Here is a 12020-nt window from a genome sequence, read left to right as displayed (position 1 = left end):
AGTGGGGAAAAAAAAGCTAGAGGTGGACAAAGAGCTGTTCTTAGCATTTCAAGTTGCTTCCTAGGAAGCTCACTCCTGTCTCAGCTCATGGGGAACACTAGAGGCAAAGGCAGGTCTAGACCATGTGAAGTCAGAAACAAAGATAGGAGATAGTGTTCATAATGATAAGCATGCAGTTTGTGGAGATAGCTGTGTTTCTGCTGTGGTGACACTTGAACAGAGATATCAACAAATGCCATAGCCTTTTTGTAAACCTGAGCTGAATGCTCCTAGAAGCGTGGTGGGAGCTTCTACCTGGCTTGAATCCTCAGCTAGCAAGCCACCCTGTTCTAGCCTTAGGGCCTACTCCAAGACTGTCCAGGCAGGGAGATACCCAAGGCTGCACATTTCTCAATGATTTCTGAGTCCAAATAGTAATGGATCCTAGCCTTAGAGCCTGCTCCAAAGCTCTGCTCAAGCAGAGAGGCAAGCTTCAGTTGTACATTTCAATGGAGCACATCTTTTAACCCTATATCCCAAGCAGCCTTATTATACATCCTGAGTCCAGTATGTGGCTCTGCTCAGCCTCAAAATCCAGACTATAGTATCATATAGTGACAGAATATACCATGCATCCCTGCCTGATAAGAGATAATTGTAGTGCCCAACCAGCAACTCTGTCTCATTACAAAAGCTGGCAAAGGATCTCATTAGACAATGCCGCCTGGTCTGCAGCCCCACATGATGTCAGAACAAAGGCAAATGCATCAGACCGATGAGAGAATCTGACGACAATTCCTGTTTGCCCATGGTTATTACAAGCTATCTCATGCAGAATTCCAGGCTAAAAAAATACCTATCCCTTTCAAAGAATACCTTTAAAGCTAGAAGAGGTGGTTGCTTCCTCAAATGTGCTCTAGTCAAATATATAGAAATATATGAAATGAGCAACAAAGAACCCAGGATAATCATCTTAAAGGAATTCAGTGAACTGCAAGAAAACAGAGATAGAAAATTAAACAGAATCTGGAAAACAATAATGAAAAAATTTAAAAAACTTGTTAGACATAGAAACAAATTAAAAAGAATCATAGATATGAAGGATACTATAAGTCAATTGATAATTTAAAAGATAGCCTCAATATCAGACTTGATCAAGTAGAAGAATAAGAAAAGTCAATGGGAATTATTGGAAACCATTAAGAGACTCTATATTCCCATAATTATCTTTTGAGAGAGAGAGGGAGGGAACCTGAAAGCATATTAAAGAAACAGTGACCAAAAACATTCCAAATCTGAGGAAAGATGCTAACATTTGAAGAATTCACATTATAATTAAAAAATCAAAATTCAAAGACAAAAAATTGTAAAATCAGCAAGATAAAAAAGCATATCACATATAAGGAAGCATCAATATAGCTATCAGCAAATTTCTCAGCAAAAATCTTTCAGGCTGGGAGATAGTGAGATGACATAGTTAAAATGCTAAGAGGAAAAAACATACAAAGAAGAGTACTTTACCCACAAAATTTGTTCACAAAAAATAAAGAAATGAAGACTCTCCAACATAAACAAAACCTGAGGGAATTCATTACCACCATTCCAGCCCTCTAGGAGATGCTAAAGAAAGTTCTTCAAGCTGAAAGGACAAGACTCTAATTAGTAACTTAAAAACATGTAAATGTAGAAAACCAACTAAAAAGTAAGGACATGGTCAAACTTGGAATACTCTGATACTGTTCTGTGATGTAAGTCTATTTTGTCTTTAACATGGAGGTTGAAAGTCAAAACTATTTAAAATAACTATATAACATTTTTTGTTGGACATTCATTATGAAAATATAGATTGTGATATCAGAAATACAAAATGTGCATGGGAATAGTCAAAGAATAGAGTTCCTCCATGTGATCAAAATAAAGTTGTTCGCTTACAATTGCCAATTTTAAGTATTTTATGTAAGCTTCATCATAACCTCAAAGCAAAAGCATTTAGTAGATACACCAAACATTAAAAGAAAGGAATCATATCATACTCTGACAAAAGCCATCAAATCACAGAGGGAGACAATAAGAGAGGGAGAAAGGAACACAGGATACACAAAATACCAAAAACAATGAACAAAATGGTAGTAGTAGGTTTTATTTGTCAGTGAGTACCTTGAGAGAGATCCAAGTTGACTGAATATGGAAAAGACATACTGAGTTTGACCACAAGAAGATACCAGAAGAACAGGAGGAAGGGACATGTTCCCAGGGAACATTTGTAGAGAAGTTTTTGGTCCAAAGCCAACAGAACAGAAGAGAATCTCTGTGGAGCAATAAAGACTGTACAAACACACAGTGTCTACCAGGATGTTATCAGGGACTCCTATGGACATGTGCTGGAGGGGACATCGTCTTTGCAGTGAGGTGAGCAGAGCCTTTAGCAGCCCACATGCCACTGGTGATCTTGTCTGAGGGAGAACGCTTCTGTTCCCACTGATTTTGAGTCTGGCATGGAGAATTTGCAGGGGGCATGGTGCATATCCGTGAAGGGAAGACACATTGCTTTACTCCACTTCCGCACCAAAGCACCAGACTCAGTTTGCCAAGGTGAAGCATCAACTGACCTCGGATGGGCAGGCAGCTGTCTCTGGGTATGGGGCAGCTTGCTCCATGGACAGGGAGAATTGAAGGAGAGAGAATGGATCCATGTATCTCTTGCACCCAGTGACTGTGGAGATCCCGTGACTGTGCAAGTTATATATAGGCCAGGAAACTGAGTAGGGCATGGGGGTGAATGTGGTTGGGTCTTTGGGCAATCACCTTGTCTGACTCCTGAAGCTCACTGGGGAGGAATATTGTGGAGGGTTCTGTGCTTGCACTATGGAGTGCATAGATCCTTTGTATGGTTTGTTCACCTGAGTTGGTGGTGTGTGCTGGCATGAACCCCAGACAATTGATCCACCTTGGCACAGAGAAAGGCTGAGGCTATGAACATGCCAGCCAATGCATTCATAGCCCTTCCTCCTACTGATGATAGAGAAGACCTATCATGCTCAATATGGGTGGAAAGCTTTAACAAAAGACTGGGTAGAAAGAATAAAGAATATCCAAGCTAGAGGACAAATCTTTGGAAATATCTCAATCAGACAAAAAAAAAAAAAAAAAAAGAAGAAAAAATTAGAAAAACCAAAAACAGTGTTTAGGATCTATGGGATACTGTAAAATGACCAAGCATACATGTCTTAGGAGTTCCTGAAGGAATGGAAAAACAGAATGGCTTAGAAAATTTGTTAGATGACATAATAGAAAATTTCCCTAATTGGGAGAAAGTGCAGAGAACCCCACATAGACATTACCAGTAAAGATTTTTATGATGACACATTATAGTTAAACTTTCAAAAGTAAAACATAAAGAAAAGATCCTATAATGTGCAAGAAAGGGATGCCAGATTACCTTTAAAAGGTCTCCAGCTGGATTGACAGCAGATTTCTTATCAGAAATTCTACAGACAGGGAAAAAATGGTACAGTCCAAGTCCCAGATTATGGTACCCAGCAAAGCTCTCATTTGTAAATGAAGGTGAAATAACGGGCTTCCAAGACTAAAAATAATTGAAAGACTTTGTCATCACCCACTCAGCCTTACAACTGATAGTTAACGATGTACAAAACACAGAAATAGAGAAAGAGAATCAGCATCAAGGAAGAATGTGAAGGCAGAAAACCTCTAGTAAAAGCACAAAGGGGATCCAAAACAAACAAAAGGAATATTTATGGAAAAATAGCAGGAACAAGTCATTAGTTATCAATAAAAACTCTGAATGCAAATGGACTAAATTCTCCAATTAGAAGATACAGGCTGGCTGAATGGATGATAAACAAGATCTATCTACATGACGCCTAAAAGAAATACACTCAAAAACAGATGCGTATAGACAAAGTGAAATGATGGAAAAAGATATTCCATTCAAATAGGAATCAAAAATGATCAGGAGTATCCATACTAATATCAGACAAAATAGACTTTAAGACAAAAACTGTTAAAAGAGAATCCAGAAAACATCTATGCCTCTACAACCAACTAATCTTTGACAAACGAGCTAAAATCATTCCCTGGAGAAAGGACAGTTTCAACTCAGGGCTGGAGCTTGGCTCACTTGGTTAATCCTCTGCCTGCAGTGCCAGCATCCCATATGGGTGCTGGGTTCCAGTCCTGGTGGCTCCTCTTCCAGTCCAGCTCTCTGCTGTGGCCCAGGAAGGCAGTGGAGGATGGCCCAAGTGCTTGGGCCCCTGCACTCGCATGGGAGACCAGGAGGAAGCACCTGGCTCCTGGCTTTGGATTGGTGTAGCTCCGGCTATGGCGGCCATTTGGGGGACGAACCAACAGAGGGAGGACATTTCTCTCTGTCTCTCTCTCTCTCACTGTCTAACTCTACCTGTCAAAAAAAAATTAAAAAAAAATCAAATCAGAGAGGATCAAGAATCTAAATATATGACTTGATACCATTTAATTACCAGAGAAAAGCATAGGGAAAAAACTGCAAGACACTGGAATATGCAAAGACTTCTTGGATAAGATCCTAGAAGCACAAGCAATAAAAGCAATAATAGAAAAATGAGAGTACATCAAGCTAAGAATCTTCTGCACTGCAAAGGAAACACTTAACAGAGAGACAACTGACACAACTGTAGTAATATGTGCAAACTAGCATCTGATAAAGGATTGATATTCAGAATATAAAAGGAGCTCAAGAAAATGAAAAACAACAAGACAAACAAACCAGTTAAGAAATTGGCAAAGGATTTGAACAGGCATTTTACAAAGAGGAAATTCAAATGGCCAACGAACACACGAAAAAATCCTCAAGATCACTAGTCATCATGGGAATGCTAATTAAAAAACCACAATGAGGTTTCACCTCTCCCCAGTTAGAATGGCTCTCTTATACAAATCAAAAATCATCAAAATTGGGAGAGAAGGTGGGGAAAAAGTACCCTAATCCACTGTTGGTGGGAACATAAACTAGTACAGCCATTATGAAAGATAGTATGGAGATTCCTCAGAGATCTGAGAATAAATTCTGGTTTGACTGAGTCATTCTACTCCTGGGAATATACGCAAAAGAAATTAAATCTGTGTATGAAATAGCTATCCATACCCCCATGTTTTTTGCAGCTCAATTCACAATAGCTAAGATATGGAATCAACCCACATGTCCATCAACTAATGACTGGATGAAGAAAGTGTGTCATATATATATATATATATACACACACACACACACACACACACACATAACACAGGCTTAAAAAGAATTAAATCCTGTCTTTTGCAATAAAATAAGTGCAACTGGATATAATTTGCTTAGTGAAGACATGGAATCAACCTAAATGCCCATCAACAGTAGAATGGATAAAGAAATTATGGGATATGTACTCTACAGAATACTATAAAGCAGTCAAAAACAATGAAATCCGGTCATTCCCAACAAAGTGGAGGAAGCTGGAAAACATCATGCTGAGTGAAATAAGCCAGTCCCAAAGGGACAAATATCATATGTTCTCCCTGATCAGTGACAATTGAGTACCTAAAAGGAAACCTGTAGAAGTGAAATGAACACTATGAGAAACAGTGACTTAATCAGCCCTTGTCCTGACTGTTGATGTACAATTTAATACTTATCCGTTTTAGTATTTTTTTGTTCTACTTAATACCATTGGTTGAACTCTTTAATTAACACAAATTATTCTTAGGTGTTTAAATTTAACTGAAAAGTGAGCCCTGTTAAATATAAGAGTGGGAATAAGAGAGGGGGAGATGTACAGTTTGGCACATGCTCACTCGGACTTAACCCTAATGGTAGAGTTAGAAACGTGCCAGGGGATTCCAAGTCAATCCCATCAAGGTGGCATGAACCAAAGCCATCTCACTAGTCAAAGTGATCAGTTTCAGTTCATAATTGATCATAATGATAGGATTAAGTGCCAAAGGGATCACATAAACAAGACTAGTGTCTGCTAATACTGATAGAATTAAAAAGGAGAGAATGATCCAATATGGGAAGCGGGATACACAGCAGACTCATAGAATGGCAGATGTCCTAAATAGCACTCTGGCCTCAGAATCAGCCCTTAAGACATTTGGATCTGGCTAAAAAGCTCATGATTGTTTCACAGGCATGGAAAGCCAAGACACTGTGGCAAAAAAGAAAAATGACCTAAATGAAAGATCTCTGTGAATAGATCCCAATAGAAAGAATGGGCCATCAAAGAAGGAGGTACCTTTCTCTGAAGGGAGGAGAGAACTTCCACTTTTGACTATGGCCTTGTCTAAATAAGATGGGAGTTGGTGAACTCAAGAGGCTTCCATAGACTTGGCAGCTCATGACAAGAGCCTTGGGTGATTACTGACATCATCAATAAGAGTGTCAATTGTTAAATCAACAACGGGAGTCACTGTGCACCTACTCCCCAAGTAGGACCTCTGTCCTTAATGTGCTGTACTATTCGAATTAATGGTAAAACTACTACTCAAACAGTGCTCTATAATTTGTGTTTCTGTGTGAGTGCAGTCTGTTGAAATTTTTACTTAGTATATACTAAGTTGATCTTCTGTATATAAAGATAATTGAAAATTAATCTTGATGAAGAATGAGATGGGAGAGGGAGTGGGAGATGGTATGGTTGTGGGTGGGAGGGAGGTTATGGGGGGGGAAAGCCGCTATAATCCAAAAGTTGTATTTTGGAAATTTATATTTATTAAATAAAAGTTGAAAAATATATGTTCAGAAAAGAAACAAACAAACAAACAAAAAAAAACCCTTGAAAATATTGACTCTATTTTAGAGCACCTGAGACTCCATCTTGAAAAAGCACCCCTCACCCCACCATGAGACTCTGGTCTGAAACTATGATCTAAAACTCTGACAATAACAGTACTCATGCAATAACAGCATACTGCATCCCACTGACAGAGCATAGAAACTCCCTAGCATGATCATGCAATCTTAAAACAGAGAAAATACACTCGGATTAATATTAAGATTGCAATTTGTCTATTGTCAAGATTGTAATTGATATTAGTTTTGTCTAGGCCTTAGGTCAACTTGACCCTAGTAACCATGTATTCCCCCCACACTCATCATAGCAATCTGTTTTTCCCCTCCCCTCCTTGTGTTTTTTTGTCTTTATAAACCCTGTTGCTTTGAGTTTTAGTGTTGACAGTTCTTTAGGCATGAGTCTGTTCTCCACTACCAGCAATAAAGGACCATCAAATTAAAAAAAAATAATAATTTGCTTAGTGAAATAAGTCAGTCCCAAAAAAGATACATATAATATGTTTTTCTGATTTGTGGTAGCTGATATACAGAGTAAAAAAAAACTCTGAATGTATAAGAGTGAAATTAACATCTTATGATTTGATTATTATTTATGATAATCATGTATAATATTGGATATATTCCCATGGAACAGTGGTCTTTCTACTTTTTACTTTTTGGGCACTATATTCAGTGGAGTATTAAGCCTGTGATTTCAAAGTAAATTGAAAGTTTATTATTTCAAAAATTGGAGGAACAAAAAAAAGAAAGGAAGGAAGGAGGAGAGGGTGGGGAGGGGAGTACCCTTATGTTCTTAGAATGGTATCTTTGAAATACCTGAGTCATGTTCCCTTTATATTAATAAAAATATTTTTAAAAATACCTGAAATAAAAATGAACTAAATCTTTCAATAAAAAAATCCAGTGATTGAATGGATATTTTTAAAAAAGACTCAATGGAAAACAAGATGCTAGCTGAGTAAGATGGACCAATGACCACCCCCCACTGAGATATCAACTTGAACAGCTATTCACATACCATGTCACCTTTATAAGAACTACAGAAGCTAATGAGAAACCACAGTGCCTCATTTTAGTATAATAGTAAGAAAAACCACATTGAAGAAAGACAAAAGGAAAGACTTAGCCCGTGTAGCAAGAAGAATGACATCTCCTGATTATGTGAGAAGAGGGAATTGAATCACATAACCAGGCTCACTGAGATAAAATTCAGATTTGAACAGAGCCCCATGGCCCTTGCCCCCAGGCCTATACCTAAGCATTTGAACCCTTCACCCATAATAGCTGACAGAAATTGGAACAGGTCTCTAGGTGCTGCAAATTAGGGCCGAAAAGAGTTTAGGATCTTGCCTTGGAGTTGGGCCAGCCTGTTGCCTGGAGACCTAACACCTGATAAAGCCCAACCGCCTCTACTCCATGTTACTGCTCGCAGACTTGTCCCAGCATCAGCAAGAGACCTGCGCTTCAGCAGGATAGACTTGTTCCATTGTGTACCTCATCCAGTCTCAGGCAAGTCTGACATGTACCCCTACAATTTGGTTTAGCTATGTGTGACCCAGGCTGCTGTCACTCTGGATGGTCAGAAGGCTGCTGGTATCACCTTTTTTCCAACCTTGGGCAGATACCAAGGAGCATGGGGCTGTTTCTTGGGACTCAGAACTGGACTGGTAAAGCCCAACATTGGCAGATAATAATGGCCCCTGGCTATAGGATAGAGTCTCTGGACTTGCTCTAGTATGAAGTTAAACCCTGAATCCTGGTGGGATGGACTAATTTGAGCATGTATTTACACCAGCTCCACATGTGCACCCCTAAAATTGCATAGGTCCAGTGACCCAGGTGTGACTACCTAGGGCCTTCTTGGCAGTTGAGGAGCTGCCTCTATCATTCCTCCTACAACCCTGAGTAGACAGCAAGGAACCATAGGGCTATTTTGGAACTAGGTATCAGGTTGGTAAAAGTCAATATTGAAAAGATCTTGATGGTCTCTGTCTCTAGGCCAGTGGCTATAGACAGAGCTCCTGGACCTGCTTCAATGCCAAGTGAAATTCAATGGCCTTGGTTGATCTTAAACCCCAGTTAGCATAACCAGTGGTTGATTGGAGGAGCTTCAGTGAGTCCACCTCAACAGCAGACAGATAACAGAAGTGTGGACTTTGGTCCTATACCCAGGATTCAGTTGTCTCAGTGGGCTGAATAGTGTGTTATTGGTGGACACAGGATTAGGTGTCTGAGCCTAACCCTATCCCAGGAAAAGATTTGTAGGGATGGACGATCCCCTTTAAAGTACTTCCATTATTCATTCTGAACAGCACACCAACTGTAGATTCAGGATGATTTGGAGCTTAGAGATGTCTGAAAAACGAGAAAACATCCATAGCAGACTTGCAGCAAGACTTGTCTTAGGATATTATCTACTGCTGAAAGAAGTGTCTACAGGCTTAAAGAAAATAAATAATTTACTTAGAATTTTCATAAGAACACCTACAAATGAAGCCAAGTTATTATAACTTATCCATTAATGTGCAAGCAACATTGTACACAAATGATCATCAGGAACTTTCGGGCGGCTTGCCCTGTGTGGTAAGTGAAGCCTCCACCTATTATGCCTGCATCCTGTATGGGCATCAGTTTGTGTTCCAGCTGCTCTTCTTCTGATCTAGCTCTCTGCTATGGACTGAGAAAGCAGTAGAAGGTGGATCAAGTGCTTGGGCCCCCGAACTCTTGGGGAGACCTGGAAGAAGCTTCTGGCCACTGGATTCAGATTGGCCCAGCTCCAACCATTGCAGCCATTTAGGTAATGAACCAGCAGATGGAAGACCTCTTTCTGTCTCTCCCTCTCTCTGTCTGTAACTCTACCTCTCAAATAAATAAATAAAATATTAAAAATACTTTCTAGGAACCATGATCTCACCTAAAGAGCAAAAAAGGGGCCAAAAAAAAAAGAATAAAATTTTTAAGTGCTCAGATGAAGATTTCAAAATAGCTGCTTTAGGGTAACTCAGTTAACTTCAAAAGAATATGAAAAACCATTTAGTATTCTAGTAGAATTAATAGATATGAAAGTAACTAAACAAAATCAAGCAAATTCTTCAATTGAAAAGTACACTAAGTGAAATTGAAAGCACAATAAAATGTATCACTATCAGACTAGATCAAACAGAGCAATGAATTAGTGAGCTTTAAGACAAAATATTTTAAAATACACAGTTGGAGGAGGCAAAAAAATTGAGAAGAATGAATAAAACTTACAGGAACTTTGGGGCAGTTGGAAAGGAATATATACTGAGGTAGTGGGACTCAAGACGGACTTGAGAATGTCAATGAGGTATAAAACATATTCAAGGAGATAATAACAGAAAACTTCTGAGACCTAGAGAAATAACTTTCCAGGTAGAGAAGGTCAAAGATCACCAGTCAGATTTAACCCAACTAAGTCTTCCCAAGATATATTATAATCCAACTCTCTGGGACCAATGTTGTGATATAGTGGGTTAGGCTGCTGGACATCCCATATCAGAATGCCAGTTACAGTTGTGGCTGCTCTGCTTCTGATCTGGCTCCCTGCTAATACGTCTGGGAAAGCATAGGAGAATGGCCTAAGTGCTTGATCCTTGCCACCCTTGTGGGAAACTCAGATGTTCCTGGCTTTCGGCTTCTGCTTGGCCAAGCCCTGGCCCTTGTAGCCATTTTGGATTTCAGCCAGTGGATGGAAACCTCTCTTTCTCTCTCTCTCTCTCTCTCTCTCTCTCTGCATGTGCGTTTCATTGTCTCTATAATTGTCTTTCAAGTAAATAACTAAATAACAAAATATATTAAATTAAGTTTTCCAAGGAAAACTGCAGAGAGGATTTTCAAAACTGCAAGAGACTAGAAGTGAATAACCCATCAAAAGGTCCCGTTTGCGTGACTGCAGACTTTTCAGCAGAAATATCACTAGCCAGCATGAAGTGGGATGCAGTATTTATGGTAATTGCCAGCCAAGAATACTGAACCTGGCAAATCTATCCTCCACATATGAGGGAGACATAAAAACCTCCTCAAGCAAAAGTTGAAAGAATTTATCACCACCACATTGGTATTGCAAGAAATACTAAAAGGAGATGCTAATAACTAAGAAAACAATATCCAAAGTTATAACATTCACTGACAAGAAAATCTGTACAAACAAACTCAGAATGCTCTGATGTTATAAACACAGTACATATCTCAATAGACGCAGAGAAAGTGTTTGATAAAATACAACACCCTTTCATAATGAAAACTCTAAGCAAACTGGGTTTGGAAGGAACATTCCTCAATACAATCAAAGCAATCTATGAAAAACCCACAGCCAACATCCTATTGAATGAGAAAAAGTTGGAAGCATTTCCACTAAGATCTGGTACCAGACAGGGATGCCCACTCTCACCACTGCTATTCAATATAGTTCTGGAAGTTTTAGCCAGAGCTATTAGGCAAGAAAAAGAAATCAAAGGGATACAAATTGGGAAGGAAGAACTCAAACTATTCCTCTTTGCAGATGATATGATTCTTTATTTAGGGGATCCAAAGAACTCTACTAAGAGACTATGGGGACTCCTTGAAGAGTTTGGCAAAGTAGCAGGATATAAAATCAATGCACAAAAATCAACAGCCTTTGTATACACAGGCAATGCCATGGATGAGAAAGAACTTCTAAGATCAATCCCATTCACAATAGCTACAAAAGCAATCAAATACCTTGGAATAAACTTAAGCAAGGACATCAAAGATCTCTACGATGAAAATTACAAAATCTTAAAGAAAGAAATAGAAGAGGATACCAAGAAATGGAAAAATCTTCCATGCTCATGGATTAGAAGAATCAACATCATCAAAATGTCCATTCTCCCAAAAGCAATTTATACATTCAATGGGATACCAATAAAAATACCAAAGACATTCTTCTCAGATCTGGAAAAATGATGCTGAAATTCATATGGAGACACAGGAGACCTCAAATAGCTAAAGCAATCTTGTACAACAAAAACAAAGCCAGAGGCATCACAATACCAGATTTCAGGACATACTACAGGGCAGTTGTTATCAAAACAGCATGGTACTGGTACAGAAACAGATGGATAGACCAATGGAAGAGAATAGAATCACCAGAAATCAATCCAAACATCTACAGCCAACTTATATTTGATCAAGGATCCAAAACCAATCCCTGGAGTAAGGACAGTCTGTTCATTAA

Source organism: Oryctolagus cuniculus, chromosome 8, assembly GCF_964237555.1.
Source record: "Oryctolagus cuniculus chromosome 8, mOryCun1.1, whole genome shotgun sequence".
Classification (NCBI taxonomy): domain Eukaryota; kingdom Metazoa; phylum Chordata; class Mammalia; order Lagomorpha; family Leporidae; genus Oryctolagus; species Oryctolagus cuniculus.
This window is presented reverse-complemented; position numbering follows the sequence as displayed.